Source organism: Protopterus annectens, chromosome 10.part0 (assembly GCF_019279795.1).
Source record: "Protopterus annectens isolate FY-2018-M chromosome 10.part0, PAN1.0, whole genome shotgun sequence".
Taxonomy (NCBI): domain Eukaryota; kingdom Metazoa; phylum Chordata; order Ceratodontiformes; family Protopteridae; genus Protopterus; species Protopterus annectens.
Window position 1 is genome coordinate 1,473,353,305 of NC_056744.1, and position 8,652 is coordinate 1,473,361,956.

Genomic DNA, 8,652 nt, shown 5'->3' on the forward strand with positions numbered 1-8,652 from the left:
CTGGGGTGCTCTCAGGAGCCTTGAACCAGGTTTCTGTCACTGCACAGACATCGATGTTCTCCATACTGAGAAGGGCCTCAAGTGCGTGCATTTTGAGATTTAGACTTCTGGCATTGAGCAGCATTACCCTTAGTTTTTTCCTTTTTGTGTTCTAGGGTGGTAGGTTTAGAATTTGAGCCTTGCCTAAAAAGGCACTATGGGGTGGCAAGAGCCTTTGCCAATATCCGGAATCCCAGGGTGACAGGTGCAAGCCATCCCTTGAAGCAGCGTGGCTTGTCCAGCATGTCATCCCAGGCAGACAGACATTGGATCCCCTTTGAATGACACCAGAGTTTAAGCCAATTGTTAAAGCTGATCATCTTATCTCTGTATTGTGGCATCATTCTTGGTGAAGGTAGGATACTGCTCAAGGTCAGGGTCATACCTGCCTGGGCTACATAATCAGAGAGCTCCTCAATGTCTCTTTTCATGTAGTCCAAGGAGGTACGTCTCAGGTCGTTTACACCAGCGTGGACAATGACTGAGTCATATTTGTACCTGCTGTTGAGAGACCTGAGTGCTTGCGTTATGTGGCGGATTCTAGATAATTATAATTCTAGATAATTATAATTCTAGGATTATAAACTTGGAAAGGGGGAAGATAAGAAATCTAGAAATTGGGGAGAAAGAACACAGGGGTCACACAGAAGGATCACATTAAGAAGATTGTGCAGGAAGAAGTGAGAAAGGGGTAGTATGTTTTTGTGGAGATAAACCTATTTTTCAATTTTTTTTGTAAGAGGTAAGATAAAAAAGGAGGGTTGACACTGAGGGTGTGACAATACAACACAGATGGCAGATAGAGACAAAAGGGTGAGCTACAGGACCCAGCTACCTCTCTAGTCTTGACGCTCCCATCTATTATGGATCTGAAGAGGAGGACCATAACATTTTGGGGGAGGAGGCCTCTGGTGGCTCAATGCTTGGATCCAGTTGGGGCAGTGAGTCCTGAACCCACTGACAGAGAAATTTCAGTGGCTGCAGCTGCCTCTTTACCATCCTCTCAAATGTTGCCTCAAACAGATCCTAAAGTTGTTGGTGTTCTGGGTGTACAGGGCTGCCATGAGCCAGGGTGTCCACAGGGGGGAGCCACCACCCCCACGTATAAAAACTTGCATTAGCAGTTGGGGGAGATAGTAAGCATTCCTTCCCTTTGGAGGCATGTGACAGTCATCAGACTTCAACAACACGTAGTAGAACTTCTCAGCCAAGGATTAGGTCCCAAAGCACTGTTAGGTCAATATCAAGAGATTTCCCTGCATCCAGCAGATCCCATCATCACAGCAACTCAGCACCAAGCTCACCTGCCAGTACTTGCTCTCAACCTATGGGACCATCACCAACATTCTCCTTAGAGGACATTGTATAAGACATATTCCATATATAACTTCCATTTTGAATATTCAAGCTAGAGAAACAGTAGTCATCCACCTGTCAATCAATTTCAACACACAGAAAAAAAAAAAAATGAAGTACAAAACATTCGATCAATGCATGCAATTTCAACAAACTAACAGTCATCCCACTGTGATCTGGACACTGCAGTGAAAAACAGTATAATATTAAGCATTGTTCCTGTTTCTGCAGAGTCAAACTCTGTAACAGCTCTTAAATAGAAGACTTTCCAACACAGACAGATGGCAGCTGTAATATTTAGTAGCCCTCAGAACAATAAAAAATAAGTATCATGGTAATGGGCTACATATTCTTATGCTGACTTTATACATGGCATACACTGTAGTTTCTGCCTTTTTCAGCATACGTTTGAGTCTGTGCTTGTGGAGCAGTTTTTTAGGTTAGAGGAGTAGCTAGGCCATTTAGAGCTCGGGGCGATACTCTTATTTGGTGCCCCCCACCACCACACACACACAGACACTTGATTTGATCAGGAGTGAGAAAAATGCCTTGACAAAAAACAAGAGATCAAAAGGATCAAAAGCATGTCCAAACAGAAAATTTTACTGAAAGTTTAATGCATTTTCACAGTTCATTACTTAACAGTCATGTGATGCATATCGAAACACAACACAGCTTCAGCAATTTAAGGAAACCACACAGATATTAAAAATAAAGCATGACTGAATAACATGGTTTTGTTGATTGACGTTTTAACACTATTATGTGCACAAATCATATGTTCCAGCGTGTTGTGCACCATTTGACAGTTACTGCTCAAGCTAAAATAGAAGATATTGCTCAGGTGAAAATGAAGTTGAAAGGTGAAGGTTGCGTGTGGAGTCAAACACAACAAAACAAAAAACAAGCATCAGTCCTATGTGTCTGTGTGCCATGGCATGCAGATACCATGTATTCCATTTGTGAAGGAAATGCTTTCTCGCTATGGCCAATTATTGTAGATCATCAGGGCAGGAGCATTGCTAAAGAGAAATAAATATCAGTTACAAATTGCAAAATAAACTTTGCACATGCATGCTAATGTGACAAAAAATCTGACAATGTGTTTTACATTCTGATTCACATAAATGTAAAGTTTAGATTACACAATTCATTTAATCACAGTTTAAAAAGGTCAAGTGAGCAGAGGCCTTTGATATTACACTCAGAATATAGAAGTAGAGTGTTCTACTCGCTTAATAGTTAAAAGTGGTGCATATCATAAATTACAAGGCATAGGTGGCAGCCTGGCTTTTGCTTCTTCTATATCATGCTGATTTACTGCAAATGAAAAGGAAGCATTATTACAACAGAAAAAAAACAGAAACTTTTGCAGACTGAACAATGCACATTTTACCCAAGTCAAATGGGTTTTACGTTATTATGCAGACTGAAATGTAAGACTCTGCACATGCATAATTAGTGAATCAAGTAACTGAAATTTACGTATTAAGTATATTGCACATGGTGAGGTCACACTAGTGTAGAAGATGCCCTTTGTGCATGTTGCAAAGCTCAGAGGACGTCTGTGCGGTGGAGATGTACTACAGAATAAAGAGGATTAGAAGTCATGATATACAGGCACAGAAGCAAAGCTACTAACAGGAACTTAAACAGCTTATGCTTATTCATGTAATATAATATTCAGTACTGAAGTACTTCTCAAGTTTGCTGCACCTGCTTATACAGTACTAACAGAAAGCTAGTGCCATAGCACCAGACTGGTTCCCCGACCCCACATTTCTCACTTAACTGCAGAAAAAAAGTGAAGGGAAGATCAGAAGGGGCAGACAGCTGTGACAGCAGAAAATTTCCATTTAGATTTGTCATGCAAATGGAAGTTAAAATTACAAAGTAACACAGAACCACTAACTTAGCTTCTCTAGAGTATTACTGAAGGATTTTGGAGTCTTGAACACAGAGATAAAGGTAAAAAGCTAAATGGAAAGTTTGCCTACTACTCACCAGTGTTGGAAATGATTAGAAAGGCAGAAATCTCATGTTTTTTTTGGGACTGAGTCATAGTACTGCAGAATACAAAGAATGGTAGAAAGGTTATATAGCCTGCTAGTCATAACAATGACTGTTAAATTTCCATCTTCATCATAATGCAATACAGTTAATCACAGGAAAAGTGTGAGCATGTAACTGAGTAACTCAACTTCTTAAGGATATCACGGCAGTAAGAGATTGTGAAGCACCCCAAAAAATACTGTTTACCTACTCACCAACTTCAGTGCATGCAGAACATGGTCTTAGCTGTGGAAACACCCTTGTTTTATACGTGTTCTCATCGGGCTGCTTCTCCACAGTTATTTACTGCTAAGAGAATATATATATATATATATATATATATATATATATATATATATATATATATATATATATACTTTAATTCCAGGGTGAATATTACAGGTAATGACATGGGTTACAATATATGGGTATTACTGTGGGATTTTGTCTTCCGTTACAGCACAGAAGCACAATACCAAGATATCATCTACTCACCAATGTAACAGGAGACTGTCAGAGCAGTAGATGTGTGTACGGCACCCTGTTCATTTTCCAAAGCTCATTGTGTAGGACTGCTTCTTGGCTACAATGGTCATTTACAGCAGAATGCTAGGGAGAGTGAGAATGTGTGTATTACAAGAAAAGTACTAGCCGTTGAACTGCAGTACAGATTAAGGCACTACAAAAGCTTACCACTGATACTTCCCAAATCAAAAACTACCACAGCAATTGCAGCTTTTACAGGAGTCTCAAGATAAGGATCATTGTCCATGTATATGGAATGGAAATAGAACAGAGCTTTCTGCAAGATTCATTTAGGATCCCATGGAATGCTGGCAAGCTGTATGGTTTTGTGCTATGCCTCATGGAAATTTCACTGACTTGTCCAGTGCAAAGTTTTCTAGCTTAAGTTGCAGTTTTCATTCAAGCTTCTTCACTTCTGCAAGGTAATTCTACCAGTGAAATTTGACTTCTGTTGGATGCATTTGTATCTGTATCATCCAAACCGTTTCTGTTCTGTGCCATGTTTAGTGTTTCTTCCCTGTAGCTTAAAGCATTTTTTTGTGGTTTTAATATACACTTTAAATTAATTTTGAGCATTATACACTGGTCTTTTTTGAATTGATTTTCTACTTTGGAACATTGGTCATTGAATTTCACTTTGTTTTCTCTACCATCCTGGAAATGGTCACACAACCACATCATAAGTGTACTTTTCTTGCCTTGAGAGAAGAAACTCATCAATTACATCTTCAAAGCTGACTGTACTGGCCAGATTGTTTTCAACAGATAGTATGGCCAGAATTGATAATCTTTCTTAACATCAGCTTACTGAAGCTACATTCACAGGAAGCAACTATGACAGGCAAAGTCAGAAAAACAGTTTGAGTGCAACTTTAATGTATGGATAAAATTCTTCAAAGCCCAACCTGTCAATAAATTTAAACGGCGACAATGGTGTGGCTTTATTAAAGTCTGGCAACAGAGCAGGTGCATGAAATTTGAAGCTCTCAGTCTCTTGTTAAAATTCTGTGGTATTGAAGTCCTCTTGACTTCACATTTCTGCAAATCAGCAATAGCTGAAAAAGAACAGCCTGATTGGAAGATGAAATCAGATGATATTTCTGACAGTGATTCACACTGCAACTTCAGCTGTGAAATGAAAGTAGCTAGGACTGTGTTGTTTTGCAGTTGAAACTTTTGTTCATGTGAAAGAAAGTGACCTTCATCAGATGCACTCTAAGATTTCAATCTTTTTTTTCTTCTTTTCTTGGAATTCTGTTTCTACTGACATGTGATCTGTATATTCTTTAGCATTTTGTATAATTTCATTTGCACCATTATCACATATGTGCTGCCTTACACAAAGCCCCCTGATATAATTTGAGACAGCATCAACTGGTAATTCTGAACTCTGAAGATGCTGGATCACACAATCCACTAGGTCAAATATTTTGTCCCACATTATTAGACAACATATAAATGCAAAGTCAATTTGTTTTATTAGGGTCTGGGCTGGAACAACAGTATCAGTAGCACTAGTATCATCTGCTATCTCCTGCAAGGTTCCAACAACCTCAGCTAGCTGAAGAAAAAGTGAATGCACTGCTCTGAACTTTGAAGACCATCTTGTCTTACTGTGACACATCTGTGTTACTTTTAGGGCTTTGGACAGCATGCCCAATGTGCTTGTGAACCAACAAAAAACTCGAAGAGTCTCTGTACTGTACCAAAAATGTTATCTCTCCAGATACCTCTGCAACATGATGCCTGAGTAAATTTAAAGAATGAACTGCAGCTGTGACAAATCTGGCAGATAGAGTGCTTTGAAGAATTCATGCCTGAATATTACGGTACCTTTCAGCTATAATTGCCCCATTGTCATAACCCTGACCACAGCATTTTTTAAGCCAGCTTTTTGTGTTTTTTTATCTCTGATGCAAGATCATGTCCTGGTTTTTTTTTTTTACTACTGATGAAATTATGCAGTCATCCAGTGTAACCTTTACATATCTTATTTGACACATCTGCTCTGCATGAGACACATTTGGTGTACAGTCAAGCAAAACACAAATATTTGGCATCATTGACATCAGAAATATCTTACTCTTCCCAGTGGAACCAAGTAAATTAATAAACTGATTTTGGATTGTAGGTGAAAAGTGAGACACTAATTCCTTTGTATGACTGCTGAAATGATGTACAGCTCTGTACTGTTACAGCTAATTAGTTCCAGCAAGTTGAGGAGCATACCTGCATGTTGCTACCCAATTACATGCAGACACCCTGTAAGGGGCAGGTTATTTTTGAAACAGAACATTATTGCATTAAGAATAATTTTTAGAACAGTGCATCACTTATAGGTTCATAGGTGTGTACTAGGTTAATGGCCCTGTAGCCTTTACAAGCCTAGCCATAGGATTACCCTGGCATCGTGCCACCTGACCTTAGGTCCCAGTTCCTCTGTGCAAGCAGAGCCAATGGAGTGATCCCCAGGGTGAATTTTCTATTTCCCATCCACTCATCAAGATTTCTCTTGAAGAGGGTCAATGAGGTGCTCTGCTTGACATGTATGGGAAGTCTATTCCATAGCATAGCCAGTCTCTGGGTTATGAACCTGTCCCTCCAGCTTATTCTGTTGATTGTGGTAACAAGGTTGAGGTCTCTGGAGTGCGTAGTGTGGAGGGATTGGGATTTCTTTAGATGTAGCATTTCTAACAGAGCTGGGTCAAACATGGCTTTGTAAGTCAAGCAGAGATAATAAGTAGGTGATAGGAGACAGAGAATAGTTGGAGTTTTTTGAGTCTGTCCATATAGGACAAGTGTTTAAGGCCTAAGATCCTCTTTGTGAGGTATTTTTGCAGCCTCTCCAGTTGTTGTAGGTGTCTAGTGAGGTACATGCCAAGTGGAGCATTGTACTCGATGATTGGCCTAAAGAGGGAAGAGTAGAGGGAGACAATGACCTCTTTCTTCCTGGATGCAAAACCCTTAGTAGTGTGATGGACAAGCAGTGCTTATTTAAGGAGAGTTCTATTGCTAGGCATGACAGATTGGGTCCAATGGTTCACAGGAAATGGAGTCGCAAGAAATTCAGACCAGAATTCGGGGGTTGGAGACTTATGACAGTGTTCCAGAAGAAGATGACATGATTGTATTTGAATAACTTTTCCATTATCGGGGCAACAATGGATTGCTTTTGCTTTCAGTTTTATTCCCGTCCTCCAATACACATGTATTGAGATTTTTCTGCACTTACTGTTAAGCATGAAATATTGCACTATGAAAGCTAAGGTGTAGATATTCTGAAGTTCATAGGTTCATAGGTAGGTACTAAGCTATTGGCCCTAGGCCCTATATAAGCCTAGTCAAAAGGTACCCTGGCTTTCGCCACCCAAGAAAATAATTTTCCTGTATCACTGTCGAGCAGAGCCACAGAAGTGATCCTCGGGGTGAATTACCTATCTTCCATCCAATTATCAAGATTTTTCTTGAAGAGTGCTAATGAGGAGCTTCGTTTGATATAGATAGGTAGTTTGTTCCAGAGTATGAGAAGTCTCTGGGACAGGAATCTATCCCACAACTCTCACACAACTGTTAAGGCTTTGGCTAAACCAAGATATCCTTGAACATGTGCTCAGACACACAGCCTCCACAAACACTAGGCCCAAACACAAGCCTGAATATGGGGTTGAATATGGAGTTGAAATGTTTGTTGCACTGTTTCTGTAGAATTCTCACACAACTTGTAACGCGTTATTTAGAACTATTGCCAAATAACCGAAAAGTACCAAATAAATGTCAATTTGTGTACATGAATAAATGTTGATTTGTGTACACGAATAAATGTCGATTTTTGTACATGAATAAATATAGATTCTTGTACGGGGGAGGTAAATAAGGCATCCCCTGATAATAATCCGTAATGCGTATTCCGGCGGGGGAAAGAGTATAAGACCCGGTCTTATTTTCGGGGAAATATGGTAGAAAAAAGTCTTGTTTCTCCTTTCCTTTTAAGCTGTAGCAATCTGCTTGCTACATTTATAGCAAATGATAGCAGGTAAAGCGCTTCAGCCTTGACAGGAAATACAATGCTAACATTCTCTACTGAATGCTGGCAATGCACTAAATAATGATCAGCATCTGCCAATTATGCCCCCACTAAAGAATGATCAGCATCTGCCAATCATGCCCCCTAAAACTTTTTTCCCCAGGGTGGCTACCCCTTTCAGCCCACCCTAGCTATAACTTTGGGTCTGATGACATAATCAGGGAGTCAGTCATTGACCTTTGATCTAAGGTGGTCTGGTATATACACTTTGAGCATCATTGTATTTGAATGTGGTATTTATAATTATAAACAGTCATGACTAGTGAAAAACAGTTCCCGCTTCAGGTTTGGATCAGCAAGGCATTCCTTCCAGTTATACCTCAATGAATATCTATGATATTTGACACATGGAATTTGAAGGCTCACAAAAGAAGTACAGAAGCAATAGGTGGTAACCTCTTGAAAGCACAGCCATGGTTACAAAGTAAGCCAAATACTTTGATTAGATTCTGGGTGCATATGCACAAACAACAGTATTCTACAGTTCAGTGTCACATAGAGGCATCTCTTTTCCTTTCAGTCACAAATTCAAAATATATGGAACCTAGATTGAGTTTTTATTTATTTATTTATTTTTTAGTATCCTCTCACCCATC